Raw genomic sequence first — 13,402 nt, 5'->3', positions numbered from 1 at the left:
GATTTGTTTTACAGCAATAGATATCCAAGGGGTTATCTGGTTTATTGTGGACTATGGCTATTAACACTACCTTTTCTATATTTCCAAGATTTCTACAATGAGCACTTATTTCTTTTTTAATCAGTAAAAAATTGTTATTAAAAATAAAAACAGGATCTAGATTTATTTTATTTTATTGTTTTGTTTTTTTTTCAGTTCACTGAGGGAGAAATTAGATCTGAATTTGAACTGAGGGACTTAAGCTAGACTTGGAGCTGGAAAAGATTAGTAAGAGAAATTCAAGTTAGTATGAGGGAAAGAGTCGTAGACTTGGAGTGAGGAAACTTGGAAATGAATGTTAGCTTTTTCGGGTGACCTTGAAGAAGCCTTTGCTCAAATCAGCATTCTATTTTGAAAAATGCAGCTGGCTGCTTAAGGAAGATAACATCTACCAGGACGCCTGGCCCAGAAAACACGCTCTGTAAGTGGTAGGTGATCTTGTCTGATCTATGCCAATTATAAGAGGGCATCTGCAGCTTTTGCTTCCAGAGGCTACAGTTTCAATTAGGAAAATTGCCTGGAGAAGAACCACAATTACTAAAAAAAATCCAGAAACTGAGTAGCTTTTCCAGTGGTCCTTGCTTAGGGCTCCCACCACGGCTGGAGCCTCTGTCTCTCTGGGGAGACCGTCTATGAAGCCCTTGCAGAAGGTCAGAGAGACAGGGGATGCGGCGGGAGGAGGACCTGGAAGCCCGGCTTGGTGGGAGGCTGCGCGGCTGCGCGGCTGCGCGTTGCCTGGGCGGGTGTCCGGGCAACTCCGGAACGCGCCTCCGCTGGGGAGCTGCGGAGGCCGCGTCCCTCTGCCCTTTAGCTCTGGTTTCTTCGGCCCGGCCGCCGGCAGTTCGGCTGCTAGTTGGTGCGTTCATCTTGCAGCCTCCTCCCTGGAGGCCTGCCCTGGGGGAAGCGGGCGAAAGACCCAGAGGTGGAAAGGGAGAAAGGACCTTGGGTGGAGGGGCAGTGAGCCCTGCTCAGGCTCGGAGGCGAAAACCTACCGCCGAGGATGATGGGTGGGGGCAGCTTACACCAAGACACGCGCGGTAGAGGGAGGGAGGGAGGCTCTGATTCAGAGGCCAGACTTCATGACTTTAAATGGCTTGTGCATTTTATTTGCTCTGATTGATGACTTTATTACAAAGGTCTTTCCTTTGTCTCTGGGTCGCTTGTAATATTTAAAATCAACGCGGGCATAGGTGAGTCCATGTACACTCGACAGAGTCCACAGGGCTGTCATCTCCCACCCATCTCCAGAACGACCTGCTGCAGAGAGCTGGAGAAGGTTCACGAGACAGGAGACTCTGGCATGACGACGGTGGAGAGGAAATACAGTTGAGTTTAAGAAACCGGGAGGGCTGGGTGTGGATTTGGTGGCCATATCCAAGTACACCGGAGCCAGGAGGCACTATCTGTAGTTTAAAAGGAGGCTAGTTTGCCGACATAGTAAAAGAACTACTTGAATAGTAGCTTATGTCTGTATGAAACCAAGAACTGATAAGGCGGAGAGCAGTTCAAAGCACAGATTCTCATAAATCACCTCTCTGGAGGTCTTCCCAGCCTACGGATCTCATAACTCATGTTACAAATGAGTACAGGGAGCCAGAGGTTTGACCTGCCCAGTGCTTTAGGCAGTAAATGATGAAGCTGGGCTTTGACACAAGTCTTTGGCCTCCAAAGTCCATGCCTTGTCATTTTTTTTTCCTCTTTGCTCATGTATTAGTGAATTTGTGGCACTGTTTATTGGATGGGATAGCTCAGGTGGAAATTATGAACACTTTAAGGATAAGTTTAAATTAAATAATGGATGGTAGCTCTATAATTGGTTTTTAAGGCTGAGAGGATGTTTGGTAGTACATTTTCATTTAGAGTGTCACCGAGCAGAACAGTCAGTCTCTCAGAAAACCTCTAAGTGCGAATATGCCTTCATGGACTTTTAACTGTCACAGGTGAGTGGTCTGTGCACTGCCAAAAGAAAATATAGAATGTTCCATCTCTGCTCCATCAGATCTTAGCTTGGTGCCTGGTTTTCTCTATTCTGGGTCTGCCATCTCCTCATTGTTCTTCACAAGTGTAGGGAGAGGAGGGAGGTATGATTTATCACCAGTCTACAAGTGGGTGCCAGTAAAGTAGGAGTTTTTTTTTTTTTTTTTAGATAATTATTTTTTATTGAAGGGTAGTTGATGCACAATATTACATTACATTAGTTTCAAGTGTACAACACAGTGATAAAACATTTATATACATAATTCTAGGTTCCAGCTATCACCCTACCAAGCTGTTACAATATCTTGACTATATTCCTTATGCTATACATTACATCCCGGTTACTTATTTATTTTACCATTGGAAGTCTGTCCTTTTTTTTTTTTTTTTTTTTTGTGAGGGCATCTCTCATATTTACTGATCAAATGGTTGTTAACGACAATAAAATTCTGTATAGGGGAGTCAATGCTCAATGCACAATCATTAATCCACCCCAAGCCTAATTTTCGTCAGTCTCCAATCTTCTGAGGCATAACAAACAAGTTCTTACATGGAGAACAAATTCTTACATAATGAATAAGTTACACAGTGAACAGTACAAGGGCAGTCATCACAGAAACTTTCGGTTTTGCTCATGCATTATGAACTATAAACAGTCAGTTCAAATATGAATACTCATTTGGTTTTTATACTTGATTTATATGTGGATACCACATTTCTCTCTTTATTATTATTACTTTTAATAAAATGCTGAAGTGGTAGGTAGATACAAGATAAAGGTAGAAAACATAGTTCAGTGTTGTAAGAGAGCAAATGTAGATGATCAGGTGTGTTGCCTGTAGACTATGTGTTAATCCAAGCTAGACAAGGGCAATAAAACATCCACGTATGCAGAAGATTTCTCTCAGAACAGGGGAGGTGAGGTTCTAAGCCTCACCTCTGTTGATCCCCAATTTCTCACCTGATGACCCCCCTGCGACTGTGCCTGTCTTAGGTTGTTCCTCCCTTGAGGAATCTTACCCGTCTCTGGCTAACCAGTCATCTTCCGGGGCCATACAGGGAAATGTAAAGTTGGTAAGTGAGAGAGAAGCCTTATTGTTTGAAATGGTTAGCTTTTTATTTCTTTGCATATTTATGCCCTGTAGCTTCTATGCCCAGCATTTGTCTTGAGGTATCTTTACCACTTGGAAGAATTATGATACTCGGTAAATTTGATATGAGGCACGAATTCTATTTAAGGGTTGTAAATAGGAAGGAAGAAGAAAATCTATAGAAGTAGCAGGCGGAAGAAAACATGGGAAGATTGATTATTTCTTTGACATATCTTCTTGTAGAGTAACTTCAGCATGTATAGGTTTTAAGCTACTACTTAAATTGTGCGCACACATTAACATAATAGGAGTATAGTTACATAACCAAAGCATATCTGTAATTACCAGCCATCTCCAGTGAAACCAAGAAAACCAGTTAGGCACCTTAGGCATTTGTGAAAACTTATCGATGATATGGTGGATATTGTCCAACTGAACTTGAACAGTCTGAGAGAAATCAGACAAATTAAAACAACCCATTCCTGGGGAATGTTCACATCCCTTATGTTCTTTTAACAGTAAATAGTCTGTAGTTGTAAGATTTTTGAGCGCTACAATTTGCACTTCTCCTAATTCTTGGTTGAGTTCCAACAGTATAGATCCAGTCAAATTTGTTGTTTTACTGTATGCACAGGCCAGCTTAGATATCTCCTTCATCATTCCCATGGCAAGTCCAGGAGCTGGTGGGATGAGTGCATCTACAGCTGTAGCAGTGCGTGGATCGTTGTTGGGGTTTTTTGATGATCATCTTCTGGCATGAGTCTTCCCGAGAGTGCTGATGTTGGAAGTTCTCTTTCATCTTAGTTCATTTTCGGGGTAGCCCAATTAGGCTTTGATCTTCTGTATAGACGCAAACAGACCCTGTGCCTACACTTTTATATGCCCTTTATACCCTTGTGTAGAACTCATTGGAGGTTACCACACAGGAACTGCCCCCTTTTTTTTTTTTTTTTGGTATCACTAATCTACACTTACATGACAAATATTATGTTTACTAGGCTCTCCCCTATACCAGGTCTCCCCTATAAACCCCTTTACAGTCACTGTCCATCAGCATAGCAAAATGTTGTAGAATCACTACTTGCCTTCTCTGTGTTGTACAGCCCTCCCTTTTCTCCTACCCCCCCATGCATGTTAATCTTAATATCCCCCTACTTCTCCCCCCCTTATCCCTCCCTACCCACCCATCCTCCCCAGTCCCTTTCCCTTTGGTACCTGTTAGTCCATTCTTGAGTTCTGTGATTCTGGTGCTGTTTTGTTCCTTCAGTTTTTCCTTTGTTCTTATATTCCACAGATAAGTGAAATCATTTGGTATTTCTCTTTCTCTGCTTAGCTTGTTTCACTGAGCATAATACCCTCCAGCTCCATCCATGTTGCTGCAAATGATTGGATTTGCCCTTTTCTTATGGCTGAGTAGTATTCCATTGTGTATATGTACCACATCTTCTTTATCCATTCATCTATCGATGGACATTTAGGTTGCTTCCCATTCTTGGCTATTGTAAATAGTGCTGCGAGAAACATAGGGGTGCACTGATCTTTCTCATACTTGATTGCTGCATTCTTAGGGTAAATTCCTAGGAGTGCAATTCCTGGGTCAAATGGTAAGTCTGTTTTGAGCATTTTGATGTACCTCCATACTGCTTTCCACAATGGTTGAACTAACTTACATTCCCACCAGCAGTGTAGGAGGGTTCCCCTTTCTCCACAGCCTCGCCAACATTTGTTGTTGTTTGTCTTTTGGATGGCAGCCATCCTTACTGGTGTGAGGTGATACCTCATTGTAGTTTTAATTTGCATTTCTCTGATAATTAGCGATGTGGAGCATCTTTTCATGTGTCTGTTGGCCATCTGTATTTCTTTTTTGGAGAACTGTCTGTTCAGTTCCTCTGCCCATTTTTTAATTGGGTTATTTGTTTTTTGTTTGTTGAGGCGTGTGAGCTCTTTATATATTCTGGACGTCAAGCCTTTATCGGATGTGTCATTTTCAAATATATTCTCCCATAATGTAGGGATCCTTTTTGTTCTATTGATGGTGTCTTTTGCTGTACAGAAGCTTTTCAGCTTAATATAGTCCCACTTACTCATTTTTGCTGCTGTTTTCCTTGCCCGGGGAGATATGTTCAAGAAGAGGTCACTCATGTTTATGTCTAAGAGGTTTTTGCCTATGTTTTCTTCCAAGAGTTTAATGGTTTCATGGCTTACATTCAGGCCTTTGATCCATTTTGAGTTTACTTTTGTATATGGGGTTAGACAATGGTCCAGTTTCATTCTCCTACATGTAGCTGTCCAGTTTTGCCAGCACCACCTGTTGAAGAGACTGTCATTTCGCCATTGTATGTCCATGGCTCCTTTATCAAATATTAATTGACCATATATGTCTGGGTTAATGTCTGGATTGTCTAGTCTGTTCCATTGGTCTGTGGCTCTGCTCTTGTGCCAGTACCAAATTGTCTTGATTACTATGGCTTTATAGTAGAGCTTGAAGTTGGGGAGTGAGATCCCCCCTACTTTATTCTTCTTTCTCAGGATTGCTTTGGCTATTCGGGGTCTTTGGTGTTTCCATATGAATTTTTGAATTATTTGTTCCAGTTCATTGAAGAATGTTGCTGGTAGTTTCATAGGGATTGCATCAAATCTGTATATTGCTTTGGGCAGGATGGCCATTTTGACGATATTAATTCTTCCTAGCCACGAGCATGGGATGAGTTTCCATCTGTTAGTGTCCCCTTTAATTTCTCTTAAGAGTGTCTTGTAGTTTTCAGGGTATAGGTCTTTCACTTCTTTGGTTAGGTTTATTCCTAGGTATTTTATTTTTTTTGATGCAATTGTGAATGGAGTTGTTTTCCTGATTTCTCTTTCTGTTGGTTCATTGTTAGTGTATAGGAAAGCCACAGATTTCTGTGTGTTGATTTTGTATCCTGCAACTTTGCTGTATTCCGATATCAGTTCTAGTAGTTTTGGGGTGGAATCTTTAGGGTTTTTTATGTACAGTATCATGTCATCTGCAAATAGTGACAGTTTAACTTCTTCTTTACCAATCTGGATTCCTTGTATTTCTTTGTTTTGTCTGATTGCCATGGCTAGGACCTCCAGTACTATGTTAAATAACAGTGGAGAGAGTGGGCATCCCTGTCTAGTTCCTGATCTCAGAGGAAATGCTTTCAGCTTCTCGCTGTTCAATATAATGTTGGCTGTCAGTTTATCATAGATGGCCTTTATTATGTTGAGGTACTTGCCCTCTATTCCCATTTTGCTGAGAGTTTTTATCATGAATGGATGTTGAACTTTGTCAAATGCTTTTTCAGCATCTATGGAGATGATCATGTGGTTTTTGTCTTTCTTTTTGTTGATGTGGTGGATGATGTTGATGGACTTTCGAATGTTGTACCATCCTTGCATCCCTGGGATGAATCCCACTTGGTCATGGTGTATGATCCTTTTGATGTATTTTTGAATTCGGTTTGCTAATATTTTGTTGAGTATTTTTGCATCTACGTTCATCAGGGATATTGGTCTGTAGTTTTCTTTTTTGGTGGGGTCTTTGCCTGGTTTTGGTATTAGGGTGATGTTAGCTTCATAGAATGAGTTTGGGAGTATCCCCTCCTCCTCTATTTTTTGGAAAACTTTAAGGAGAATGGGTATTATGTCTTCCCTGTATGTCTGATAAAATTCCGAGGTAAATCCATCTGGCCTGGGGGTTTTGTTCTTTGGTAGTTTTTTGATTACCTCTTCAATTTCGTTGCTGGTAATTGGTCTGTTTAGATTTTCTGTTTCTTCCTGGGTCAATCTTGGAAGGTTGTATTTTTCTAGGAAGTTGTCCATTTCTCCTAGGTTTCCCAGCTTGTTAGCATATAGGTTTTCATAGTATTCTCCAATAATTCTTTGCATTTCCGTGGGGTCCGTCGTGATTTTTCCTTTCTCGTTTCTGATACTGTTGATTTGTGTTGACTCTCTTTTCTTCTTAATAAGTCTGGCTAGAGGCTTATCTATTTTGTTTATTTTCTCGAAGAACCAGCTCTTGGTTTCACTGATTTTTGCTATTGTTTTATTCTTCTCAATTTTATTTATTTCTTCTCTGATCTTTATTATGTCCCTCCTTCTTCTGACCTTAGGCCTCATCTGTTCTTCTTTTTCCAATTTCGATAATTGTGACATTAGACCATTCATTTGGGATTGCTCTTCCTTTTTTAAATATGCTTGGATTGCTATATACTTTCCTCTTAAGACTGCTTTTGCTGTGTCCCACAGAAGTTGGGGCTTAGTGTTGTTGTTGTCATTTGTTTCCATATATTGCTGGATCTCCATTTTGATTTGGTCATTGATCCATTGATTATTTAGGAGCGTGTTGTTAAGCCTCCATATGTTTGTGAGCCTCTTTGCTTTCTTTGTACAGTTTATTTCTAGTTTTATGCCTTTGTGGTCTGAAAAGTTGGTTGGTAGGATTTCAATCTTTTGGAATCTTCTGAGGCTCTTTTTGTGGCCTAGTATGTGGTCTATTCTAGAGAATGTTCCATGTGCACTTGAGAAAAATGTATATCCTGTTGCTTTTGGATGTAGAGTTCTATAGATGTCTATTAGGTCCATCTGTTCTACTGTGTTGTTCAGTGCTTCCGTGTCCTTACTTATTTTCTGCCCAGTGGATCTATCCTTTGGGGTGAGTGGTGTGTTGAAGTCTCCTAGGATGAATGCATTGCAGTCTATATCACCCTTTAGTTCTGTTAGTATTTGTTTCACATATGCTGGGGCTCCTGTGTTGGGTGCATATATATTTAGAATGGTTATATCCTCTTGTTTGACTGAGCCCTTTATCATTATGTAGTGTCCTTCTTTATCTCTTGTTACTTTCTTTGTTTTGAAGTCTATTTTGTCTGATATTAGTACTGCAACCCCTGCTTTCTTCTCACTGTTGTTTGCTTGAAATATGTTTTTCCATCCCTTGACTTTTAGTCTGTACATGTCTTTGGGTTTGAGGTGAGTTTCTTGTAAGCAGCATATAAATGGGTCTTGCTTTTTTATCCATTCTGTTACTCTGTGTCTTTTGATTGGTGCATTCAACCCATTAACATTTAGGGTGACTATTGAAAGATATGTACTTATTGCCATTGCAGGCTTTAAATTCGTGGTTACCAAAGGTTCAAGGTTAGCCTCTTTAGTATCTTACTGCCTAACTTAGCTCGCTTATTGAGCTGTTATATACACTATCTGGAGATTCTTTTCTTCTCTCCCTTCTTGTTCCTCCTCCTTGATTCTTTATATGTTGGGTGTTTTGTGCTGTGCTCTTTCTAGGAGTGCTCCCATCTAGAGCAGTCCCTGTAAGATGTTCTGTAGAGGTGGTTTGTGGAAAGCAAATTCCCTCAGCTTTTGTTTGTCTGGGAATTGTTTAAACCCACCATCATATTTGAATGATAGTCGTGCTGGATACAGTATCCTTGGTTCAAGGCCCTTCTGTTTCATTGTATTAAATATATCATGCCATTCTCTTCTGGCCTGTAGGGTTTCTGTGGAGAAATCTGATGTTAGCCTGATGGGTTTCCCTTTATAGGTGACCTTTTTCTCTCTAGCTGTCTTTAACACTCTTTCCTTGTCCTTGATCTTTGCCATTTTAATTATTATGTGTCTTGGTGTTGTCCTTCTTGGATCCTTTCTGTTGGGGGTTCTGTGTATTTCCGTGGTCTGTTCGATTATTTCCTCCCCCAGTGTGGGGAAGTTTTCAGCAATTATTTCTTCTAAGATACTTTCCATCTCTTTTCCTCTCTCTTCTTCTTCTGGGACCCCTATAATACGGATATTGTTCCTTTTGGATTGGTCACACAGTTCTCTTAATATTGTTTCATTCCTGGAGATCCTTTTGTCTCTCTCTATGTCAGCTTCTATGTGTTCCTGTTCTCTGATTTCAATTCCATCAATGGCCTCTTGCATCCTATCCATTCTGCTTATAAACCCTTCCAGAGTTTGTTTCATTTCTGCGATCTCCTTTCTGGCATCTGTGATCTCCCTCCGGACTTCATCCCATTTCTCTTGCGTATTTCTCTGCATCTCTGTCAGCATGTTTATGATTCTTATTTTGAATTCTTTTTCAGGAAGACTGGTTAGGTCTGTCTCCTTCTCTGGTGTTGTCTCTGTGATCTTTGTCTGCCTGTAGCTTTGCCTTTTCATGTTGATAGGAATAGTTTGCAGAGCTGGGACGAGTGACGGCTGGAAGGACTTCCTTTCTTGTTGGTTTGTGGCCCTCCTCTCCTGGGAGAACAGCGACCTCTAGTGGCTCGTGCTGCGCAGCTGCGCACAGACAGGATTTCTGCTTCCTGCCCGGCTGCTATGGAGTTAATCTCCGCTGTTGCTGTGGGCGTGGCCTGGCTCGGGCAGCTACTCCAAAATGGTGGAGTCGCGTTGGAGCAGGAGCTGCTGGGAGGCTATTTATCTCCGTAAGGGGCCTCCCTGCTCCCTGCAGCCCAGGGGTTAGGGTGCCCAGAGATCCCGGATTCCCTACCTCTGGATTAAGTGACCCGCCCTGCCCCTTTAAGACTTCCAAAAAGCACCCGCCAAAACAAAACAATGACCACCAAAAAAAAAAAAGAAAAAAAAATTTTAAATTAAAAAAAAATTTTTTTTTAATTAAAAAAAAAAAGGTGGTCGCTCGTTTTTCTTTATTCTCTGGTGCCAGCCTCAGGCCTCTGCTCACCGGTCTTGCTGCCCTGTTTCCCTAGTATTGGGGTCCCTATCCCTTTAAGACTTCCAAAAAGCGCTCACCAAAACAGAACAGCAAAAAAAAAAAAAAAAAAATGGTCGCGCGCTTTTCTTATGTCCTCCGGCGCCCGGCCTCCGGTACCCGCTCACTGTTCTTGCTGCCCTGTTTTCCTAGTATCGAGGGCCCTGCACTCTGGCCCGGATGGCTGGGGCTGAGTGCTCGGCAGTCCTGGGCTCCGTCTCCCTCCCGCTCTGCCTGCTCTTCTCCCGCCGGGAGCTGGGGGGAGGGGCGCTCGGCTCCCGCGGGGCCGGGGCTTGTATCTTACCCCCTTCGCGAGGCGCTGGGTTCTCTCAGGTGCGGATGTGGTCTGGATATTGTCCTGTGTCCTCTGGTCTTTGTTCTAGGAAGGGTTGTCGTTGTTATATTTTCATAGATATATGTTGTTTTGGGAGGAGATTTCCGCTGCTCTACTCACGCCGCCATCTTCCGCCCCTCCTCTAAAGTAGGAGTTAGAATCATTAAGTGCCTCATGTGGCTCGATCAGCAAAGAGAAAACAGTTTTGGGATTTTAACTGAAGCTCCAGACCTTTCTACAGTTTCTAGATTAACCTGGACTAAAGGAGGGGTTAGCTCTTTTAAGGGTGGGGTAGAGGGTTTTCATGTTTCTCCATGTTTAGGGGTATCAGAATAATGACAACCCCTGAGGTCCTCTGACCATGTTACCCAAAGATCCATGGCTTCTTTTTCTGCTTGATGGGTGTGTCCACTCAGGAGACCATGCTTGAGCTCAGTGGAGTCTGTGGGTTTCATGAGGGAAGGGGCACCACGAGATAGTTGAAGGTGAATGCACAATCATGGGTGTAGATGCATTTTTCCAGCAGAGGGAACTTGTTGCTTTTATTGCCTCTTTGGGGAGTCTGTGATTCAAAAAAGGGTTAAAAACCACTGTCCTAGACCCTTAGGTTGGGTGTTTGAGCAGATAAGCAGGAGTGGGAAACTGGTTAAAGGTTATCCACATTAAGCTACCTTGGCTTGATGCATTATTTTCTCCCCACCAGACGGTGCTATTGTATAAATCAGCTGAGATGACATGGGTGTGAAAGTAAGCCTTGCTTATGTAAGGTGCTATTCTTGCCTAAAGAACTAGAAATAATTATTGTGAATTCCGCAGATAGTACAGAAGAAACAGACTTTGTTCTCAACTCTCCTTTTCCTTTTCCCTGAATTCCTTCCCAGTCACCAGAATCTTCTCTTGGTCCTTTTAGTTGGATCATCTTTCCTTACCTCACAGTGTTTTCATCGATTTGCTAGAATGTCCTATCTTATGCCTTACTGGACATTTGAATAACAATAGTGATAAAAATGGTGACCCTTACAAGAAGGATTGTGCCTCACTACAGCCTAGTGAGCTAGGTAGAGAGGTGGGGCAGGACACCAAGAAGTAATTGACTTGCCTAAAGTAACTGAATGTTTTATTTGTAAAATTTTATTTGTAAAAATACAGTATTGGAATGGGATGATTCAGACCTGCAATTCCAGCACTCTTCTACTTGTGGAAATGTAGAGAGGCAGCTGCAAGCCATGTTTAAGTGTCTCCAGGTTGTGTTTGAGCTGAGTTAACTCTAGCAAGATCCTGTAGTCGGCTAACTCTAGGAAGATCCGTTTGCCAGTTCAACAGAGACTAAATGTGCCATTTGCCAGTTTAGCTCATCCTGTACCTGCTGGTCAGACAACCTTTTCTGTTACAGTAGCCGCAGGCCACTTTCTAGAGTGTTGCCAACACAAAACTTCTTAAGCAAACAAGGAAGTACACTAAATTTGCAGATGTGATTCACTGCTCGCTGCTGAGGGTTATGTAATACATTTAATTTGCCCCTAAAATTAAAAAAACAAAAGCAAAAACCTTGTGAATGTGCCCCTTCTAATACCATTCATAGCAACCAATTCTTGCTTTGGTGAACTCTCAAATCCTCTAGTGGCAAATATACAATTTTTTGTATGCAAATGTTTACATGCTATGAAAAGGCAGTTGCTGTTAAAAACCTATGGCAAAAATTATGAGTAAATGCTGTAATAAATAACTCAAAACTTACCTATGAGTATTAACCTAGAAGATATCTCTGCCCTTGATTTTATTTCTTCTCTGCATGTGTGGGTCCTTTCTACATCCTTAGATATAAATTTAATATATTTTTTTTGTACACGTTTCTAGACGTAGAACTATTGGATCAAAATTGCCCTTCTCATAGACTTTGAAGGACACATATGACCAAATTGCTCTTCAGTAAAATGGAGACATTTCCAACAGCAATGTGCAAAAATGCCATTCCTCCAACCCGTGCTAATGTTGGGTGTTTGCAAACGGATAGCAAAAGTATCTTGTTTTAAATTCAGCTCTTTGATTATTAGGAAGGAAGAACTTTTTTTGCAAAGTGTATATTGGCTATTTGTATGTATGTGTGTGTTTTGTAAGTGAATTACCTAATCATGTCTTTTGTTCATTTTTTTTTTTCTCTTTGGGTATTTGTTTCAATCTTATAAATTTATAAAACTCATAATTTGTCATGACTACTAGCTCATTTTCTTATTATGTGTATTATAAATTTCCCTCAGTTTATAGTTTGCTATGAAAATTCTAAATGTATTGAAATCCATACATCTTTTCCTTCATTTTGCCTGTATTTGATAGCTTTCTTAGAAATAACTTCCCTGCTCTAAGATTATATGAAAATTCTCCCAACATTTTTTTCAGGCACATCTTTCTAAGTTTCACATTCAACTGTAATTTATGTGTAATTTATCTGGGAAAAGAGAAATTCCCAATTAATTTTATTTTCATTCCAAATGGTTAATTAGTTGTTCCAGCAGTATTTTTTAAATAATTCAACCTTTCTTCAGTGACATAAAAATGTCACTCATTATATAAAATTTTATTCTATCTGCATATTGTGTTTTGTTCTATTGCTGTATCTGTTAGGTTTTGTATTAGTACCGTCTTGATTATTGTAATATTAAAGTACATTTTATAAATTATACTCCATAGCTCTGTAACCTTAAGTGAGTTGCTGGACATTTCTGGTACTCAATCTCCTTATATGAAAGTTATTTCTATTTTATTTGTAAATTTGACTTCTTTTTCATGCCTAATGCTGCTTGCTTGTGTTTAAAATTTTTTTTCTTGAACTTTGCTTATCTGCACTATTAGTTTTTCCACGAAGCCATAGTCTTCTTTATTTTATTCATTTCTGCTTTTATTTGATAATTTCCTTCCCCATCATTTTTGGGGTATATATTTTTTCCTTATTTATTAAATTGAAAGCTTAGTTCATTAGTTTTGGAATCTTTATTAGCACTAAAACCTGTTGACTCTAAGATGGACATTTTTCACAGTTTGCGTCTCTGAAGTTGGGTTGGTCTAACCAGTGCTATGGGCCCAGCTGCAGATGTGAAGTAGTTGTCATAAACTTTGCTATATGAGCACAGAATAATGCAGAAGGTGTGTCTGTGCTTTGAAGAAAATTCCAGAGGCAGTAGAGGCGCACTCATTTCAGGAATGCTGCGTTATTTGTGTTTTTCTTGACTCTTCCTGTTGAGTTCTTAACTGTTC

At 40.6% G+C, this 13,402-nt stretch overlaps 1 protein-coding gene across 1 annotated transcript in view; it reads left to right on the top strand.

Moving 5' to 3' along the window:
- Positions 1-13,402, top strand: part of SPATS1 (spermatogenesis associated serine rich 1) — a 68,468-nt gene that overhangs the window by 35,539 nt on the left and 19,527 nt on the right. The gene's annotated exons all lie outside the window — the stretch shown is intronic.

Source organism: Manis pentadactyla, chromosome 16 (genome assembly GCF_030020395.1).
Source record: "Manis pentadactyla isolate mManPen7 chromosome 16, mManPen7.hap1, whole genome shotgun sequence".
Classification (NCBI taxonomy): domain Eukaryota; kingdom Metazoa; phylum Chordata; class Mammalia; order Pholidota; family Manidae; genus Manis; species Manis pentadactyla.
The sequence above is the reverse complement of the archived record's forward strand: the minus strand, read 5'-3'. Positions and strand labels throughout refer to the sequence as shown.